The sequence below is a fragment of the Mus pahari genome, chromosome 17 (genome assembly GCF_900095145.1).
Source record: "Mus pahari chromosome 17, PAHARI_EIJ_v1.1, whole genome shotgun sequence".
Classification (NCBI taxonomy): Eukaryota; Metazoa; Chordata; class Mammalia; order Rodentia; family Muridae; genus Mus; species Mus pahari.
In genome coordinates this window covers 3,920,396-3,927,082 of record NC_034606.1, presented here as the reverse complement: position 1 = coordinate 3,927,082, position 6,687 = coordinate 3,920,396, and positions in this window count along the sequence as shown.

Below are 6,687 nucleotides of genomic sequence, written 5' to 3'. Positions count from 1 at the left end.
TTTCTCTGTATAGCCCTGGCTGTCCTGGAACTCACTTTGTAGACCAGGCTGGCCTCGAACTCAGAAATCCGCCTGCCTCTGCCTCCCAAGTGCTGGGCTTAAAGGCGTGCGCCACCACGCCCGGCTAAGGACATTATTTCTAAACAAAGCCGTACTCTGAGGCAGTGATGAGCCTCACAAATGGATGTGGGAGAGCCCCACAATCCAACTCTCTTCCAATGAGCTGTTCTGCTTTGCTCCCAGAAGAGCTAACCTTGGACTTCTTTAGTTCACATCTTTCAGTGAGAACTCTTACTAGGACAGAAAGGCTCTGCCTTTCTACAAGACAGCATGTTGCAACTTGAGGTTCCCGTAGCAACAACAGAAAATGTTTGATGTGCTTTGTCTGCTCCAGTAGACACAGCTGTGACGGGTGTGACACACCTGTGAGTCACGTTTCGCCCTCAGAGTATCCCAAAGTACATCTGAGACTAAAAACATCTGGGGACTCTAGCTGCTCTTGGTGATGAGGTGGCCTCCAGGTTCAGAAGTACAAGGAAGGCATTTATGGAAAGGTGGTGGCATTTGGGAGGACAGGGGATTGGAATTATGCCATTGGAAGTCTGGGAGATTCAGTCAATGGTTTATCTGCTCGTATGCCCTTTGAGTGAGTGCCTGTGTAGATGAGCAGACACTGTAGAGCCCAAAAGCCAGAGAGTAGAAAGATAAGCACACAGACACTGTGAAGAATGGTCTGAAGGCAGCCAACAGCCTGCCTTGGCAGCAACCTATAAGGTCTGAACTTGTAGGGTGGTGGGCCCTCACCAGCGGGGCAGCAGTGGAGCTAAGACCCAAAGGACTCAGACGGGCATTCCCTGTGGAGGAGCAGCTCAAGCAACAGCCCCGTGTTGAGGATGGCCTGGTAAGCTTAATGAATAACTGAACAAGTTCTGTGGAGGAGGCATGAGAAGGCTGGAGAGACAGATATGGGCACAGTGGATCAGTGTGGGTGACATGATGGTCACCAGGCAGGCACTTTGAGAAACCACTGAGGAATTAGAAGCAAGAAAGTGAAAGGACTTGATTTCCACTTTTGAATTAATAAATCCACTTTGTTTCTTTTCAGGTGAGGTCTCCATGTATAAGCCAGGCTGGCCTCAACTTGGCAAATCTCTTCAGCCTACCGAATGCTAGGATTACAAGCATGGGCCACTTTTCATTCTAAAAACAACCACTATCTCACAGTTCAGGATGGCAAAGAGTCATGGTGGAACACTCTTGTAATCCTAACTCAGGAGGAAAAGGTGGTAAGACCGCAAGTTCAAGGCCAGCCTGTGCTACACAATAAGCTTCAGAAGGAAAACACAGTGTTGGCAAAGATGCAGGAAACAGAAGGTATGCATATTTTCTGGTGGAAATATAAGTCAATGCAGACCCTAAGGGGAAAGATGTGGCAATATTTATCAGAAAGAAAAGTGTACAAACCCTTTGGCCCAGTACATTTCTTCCATGAATTTATCCACAGTATTTCAAAATTAGTATGGACAAAGTTATTTGTAAGAGCTTTGCATGGAATCGCCAAAGCCTGAAGATCTGAACATCAAGAGGGCAGCAAACACAGGGCCTGAGAGCATCAAACACAGGGCCCGAGAGCACCAAACACAGTGTGTGTGTGTGTGTGTGTGTGTGTGTGTGTGTGTGTGTGTGACATACTCATTCTGTACCCAGGCTGAGTACCACATAGTACCCAAATTGGCCTAAAACTCATAGCAATCCTCCTGTCTCAGACTCCTATACTTTACCTCACAAATGCCATTTTTAAAGCAGGTAGCATGCTTACAGTGTACCATCTGTGTGGGTGTAGTGTGCATACCTGTGCATTGGGGTATAGTGTATACAGCTTTGTGTTCTTCTGTGTCATTCTGGATCCCCTGGGAAGCGAACATCTAGGCAGATCTAGAAACACAGATCTGTTGAGGAGACTTTAGCTGTGCTGCCCAGTTTGGGGAAACTGAGGGGACATTGTTCAGAAATTGACAGCCATGTTGGCCTAATAAGGTTAAACTGATTTTCCCCATCTGTACAGGAGAAATCACTGTATTAAATATTTAAGCTTTTATCCCCCACAGTTTTGATTACAGAAACTAATGAAGTACTCTAGAAATGCAAAAAAAGTATATTGGGGACATGGATCCAGAGAACAAGTTGCTGAGTGTGAGCATGGTTGTGTCAGGGGTCTCCAGTGGGAGCTGAGCCACAGAAGGAACAAGCATTAGAAGGAGTTGAGATGTGAGCCCAGCAGGCCAGCAGCAGGCATCTTTACAATTAAGGATGAGCAACTGCCTGTTCCCTTTACCACATAACTGCTGTAGTAACCAACTTGCTACTACAGGTCTAGAAGATTCTTGGAGAGCATTGGTCTTTAATCCATGGAAAAGGGGTGAAGATTCTGGGCCCTGTTACCAGTGCAAGACAAAGGCAGTGCCTATAACACCAACGGAGTGGATGAACTTGCCAGCAAGACACCAAGGCAAGTGGGCTAAGGCCCAAAGCTTTTCCCTTGGACTTCTTTATATTTTGGCTGACATGGGAAGAGGCTGTTCTACACTTTGGTAGAACATAAACAAGAAAATAGAAAATGCCCAAGCCTTGTTCTCTGGTTATTTCCAGATCCAGAGAGGCTGACAAGAGCAACCATCACAGGGAGGAGAAAGGAGAAGCTTGGGACAGTAGAGAAGGGGGAACCAGGAGGGAGGATGAAGGGGAGAGGAGAGAGGGCAGGGGAGGGGGCAGTCTTCAGTGACGCCCAGGAATCTGCCTGTGTCAGGCAGGCCTGGCTCTGATGAAGCTCCACCCTGGTCCCTGTTGCTGGCTGAGAGCTTCCTCGAGAGAGCAGTGACATCTGCAGAGGTTCCCACAGTGCAGCAGCAGCAGCAGCTGGAGGCTGGAAGGTGGAGGGATAAAAACGTACATATTTAATACAGTTACTTCCCCTGCGCAGACGGGGAAAACCCTCAGGTTCACCATTAGACCAACACGGCTGCTCATTTCTGAACAATGTCCCCTCAGCTTGGTGACTTCTCCCCAAACACAGCTAAAGTTTCTCCCACTAAGGACACTCCTGGAAGCAGGCTGTCTCAGGAAGATAAATGAAATCAAACTACTTAGGAGTAAAAATTTAAACAACAACAACAACAACAGAACCCTTTAATCAGGGGACGGATAACAGCTGAGAGCAGAGACCGCAGTCAGCTGTGGCATCCAGGCTGGACATGATGGTGACTGGGACGCCAGCCAGGGCAGTGGGGGTCAGGGTGTGGAAGGGCTGGGAAGAGAGAGAGAGGACTCTTGCTTGACTCCTGGCCTGTTGCCACTCGCCGCAGGAGCAGCAGCTTCAGGACAATGTGGAGGAGGAGGCAGGGAACTCAGAGCTTGGCTTTGTTGAGTCTGAGGTTCCCACGAGTCATCAAGTCTGAGGCCTTCCTCGTGGGGAGTGCGATCTGAGTCTGGAACTTAGACCGTCACCAGGGCAAGAAAGGACACAAGTGTCCCTCTAGCAGGAGAGAAAAGCATGCAGAGGCCTGGCAGGTGGAAGCCACAGATTGCTCCAGCCCAAGATTGACATGACATGATTTATATCTAGAGAGATCTCTGGTACTGACATAGCAGACAGACCCCAGGAACGCCAGTCAGCTCTGATCTATTTTCTGTGACTATCATGGGCTAGATAATTTATAATGAAGGCAGGCGATATGACATTACAGAAAAAGCTGATGAGAGCCTTCTCGCAGATGGGGAACTCTGTGGAGTTCCAAGATGGCTACGGAAACCCTGTGGTGAGAGGGGTGCCTACACATCAAACCTACCCTAGGAATCCCACATTGACCATGGCTGGGGCTAATCCACGGCAGGGCTGAGCCGCTGACGAGGACAACGCCCTGGAACATAATTATCTCTCAAAGGGCTCACCTCTTAATACCTGAGAGGGGCTGAATTTCAACAGGCAGGAACATTCAAGCCTTAGCAGATACACAAGGAGCTGAACAACCTTTGGGCTGATGCGGGGGTGGGGGGAGCTGAACAACCATTGGACTGATGCAGGGGTGGGGGGAGCTGAGCAATCATTGGACTGATGTGGGGGTGGGGGAGCTGAGCAATCATTGGACTGATGTGGGGGTGGGGGAGCTGAGCAATCATTGGACTGATGTGGGGGGGGAGCTGAACAAACCACTGGACTGTTGAGGGGCGGGGCAGGGAGGGGAAGAACTGAACAACCTTTGGGCTGGTAGGTGGAAGGAGGACTTGCTCTGAATGAGATGTGAGTGTGTGCACAGACCTAGAATAATGAATGCCCAGCTTTCCAGGCTGAACAATGGAGTCATGCCTCCAGAGCACTTCCCCCATTCTGTTCTTCCCATAAGCCCCTGGTCCTCTTGCCCTCAGTCTCTTCTCACATCCATCCTTGGCATTCCCCTAAGATTCATCATGCAGCTCCCCACCGTGAAAAGTGCCAGTGGCCTGTCGCCTGGGGAGTTGGTGTCCAGGTCCTTAGTTAGGCTTCACAGTGCTTACGTTCTGGTCACTGACTGAAATGTCTCTCTTCTTTCCAAGAAAAGCTGCTTCCTCACCATAGAGACCCCTTCCTTAAATCACCCTCAGGGAGCCATGGGCCACTAGACTCCGTTCCTCAGCTCTCACAATGCCTGTGGGCCTTTGTCACACAGCAGCGCTGCTGGGATGAATGGGCTCTGGCTTCTTCCCTTTCCTTAGTAACTCGTTCTTAGAACAGACACTGAGACTCGTGTCTAGGGCATCCTTCGCGGAGGATGGCCAGGCTGTCTCCATGGGCTCCGAATCTCAGCTCTGTTTTCATGGCTGTGGGCCATAGTGGCTGGAGACCTCTTGGACCACTCTGGACTCTGGAGGCTGACAGTGGTTGCATTGTATCTGTCTTGGAAGCCTTACAAAGGCATCTTGCTTGTAATAGAGGATGCTCTACTGCTGCAGCTAGCACATCACATCCGAAGCGAGTATTAGGAGCACAGGCGCCCTAGCAGTGCAGTAGTAGCAAGCCATCGTTTCCTCTCACGGATAAACTTGGCAAAGCTGAGTTCAGAACCCAGTAGAAGGCCTTTGATGCTTTAGAATGGGGAGGGCCTTCTGACAAATGGTTGACCACTGTCCTCGTGGCAGCGCCAGAGTCCCTGTCTGCTCAGCATAGAGTATCTGGCATGGCTCTGAGGCCCTGCCCACGCTGAAGGTTGTAGAGCTGGGCGGTCCTTCAGCATCCTGCTTTACAGTGAGTGAAAGGAGACTAGGACCGAGATGGCCAAGAGCTTGCCATTTTACCAGCACAAGGGAAAGGTGTGTGTGTGTGTGTGTGTGTGTGCACACGCGCATGCTTGCACTATGTGGTCAGGTACAGTTAGATGGAGATTTTCAAGGTGGTAAGAACGTTGAGAGTTAGGGGTATTTGAAAGCTGACTAAGGACAGGCTGTGCCCATGATGCCATCAGGGGCAGGGTTGTAAAATGCTTTCCAGACTAAACAAAAAGAAAAAAACATAGCGTCCTATGGACCCAGGGATGCTGGGCTCCACTGAGGTAATGATGTGTTCTCCATTAAATGTCTTAAGCAAAGCCCTGGCCACACTAGTTTGAGTGTTCCTGCAGCCCCAGGAATGGAGGTTGTATCTTGGGGATCTGGGGCTTGAGAGTCTATTCCTTCAGCTTCTTTTATTCTTTTTCTCATTGTCGTCTGAAATACCTGACAAAAAGCATCTTAGAGGAGCAGGCCTTTGGTTTTGGCCTACAGTCTGTTGTGGCAGGGATGTGGTGGCAGGAACATGAGGCAACTGGTCACATGAGGTAGCTGGTCATATTGCATCTGCAGCCAGGTGTCAAAGAGATTTAAGCTGGACCCCAGCTCCACTGAATAGTGCCCCACCCCATTCAGGGTGGGTATTCCCTCTTCAGTAAAACCTTCTGGAAAATGCCTCACAGACATGCTCACAGATGAATGTCCATAGTGATTCGAACCCCAGGCAAGCTGACAGTAAGCACCAGCCATCACAAGGCTTCCCCTGTTTGGCTACCCTTTACAGGCTATGAAGTCCAAGGCATGAACTTTTGTGAGTGTGTGCATGAATGAGTGTGAGTGTTCGACACAGGACAACCTGGCAAGACCGTGGGGTGCCTGCCATCCTCTGGATGGGCAGAGTGTGCAGGGAAGAGGGAAACAGCCTACTGTGGGCTGGCAGGGGAGGTGGCCTGTGCTCCTTATGCTGCCAGGCATTGCCTCCCTCTGCCAGCTGGCAGTAGCGCTGAAGTGGTGGCCTCAGTTCCTAGGGATTCTAACAAGGTGGTCTGCAAGGCAAGGGGGAGGTTTCGCCTCCTTACTGGGTTGAGTCATGGCTGTAACTTATCAGCACACTGACAGGAGTTTTGTTTTTCACTCAAAGGAAGCTTTTGTTTGAATGGCTAAGTGAAAAGTATGATACATACACATAATCAAAACCCTACTGCAGAGAGTGAAAAAAATCAGCCTTTATTGTGTGAGCAATTGTATATTCCTGAAAGCCAGAATGTATGATTTAAAGCATAGAATCTAGAGTCTAAATAGACTTAGAATACTGATTGAACGGTGTGTGTGTGTGTGTGTGTGTGTGTGTGAGAGAGAGAGAGAGAGAGAGAGAGAGAGAGAGAGAGA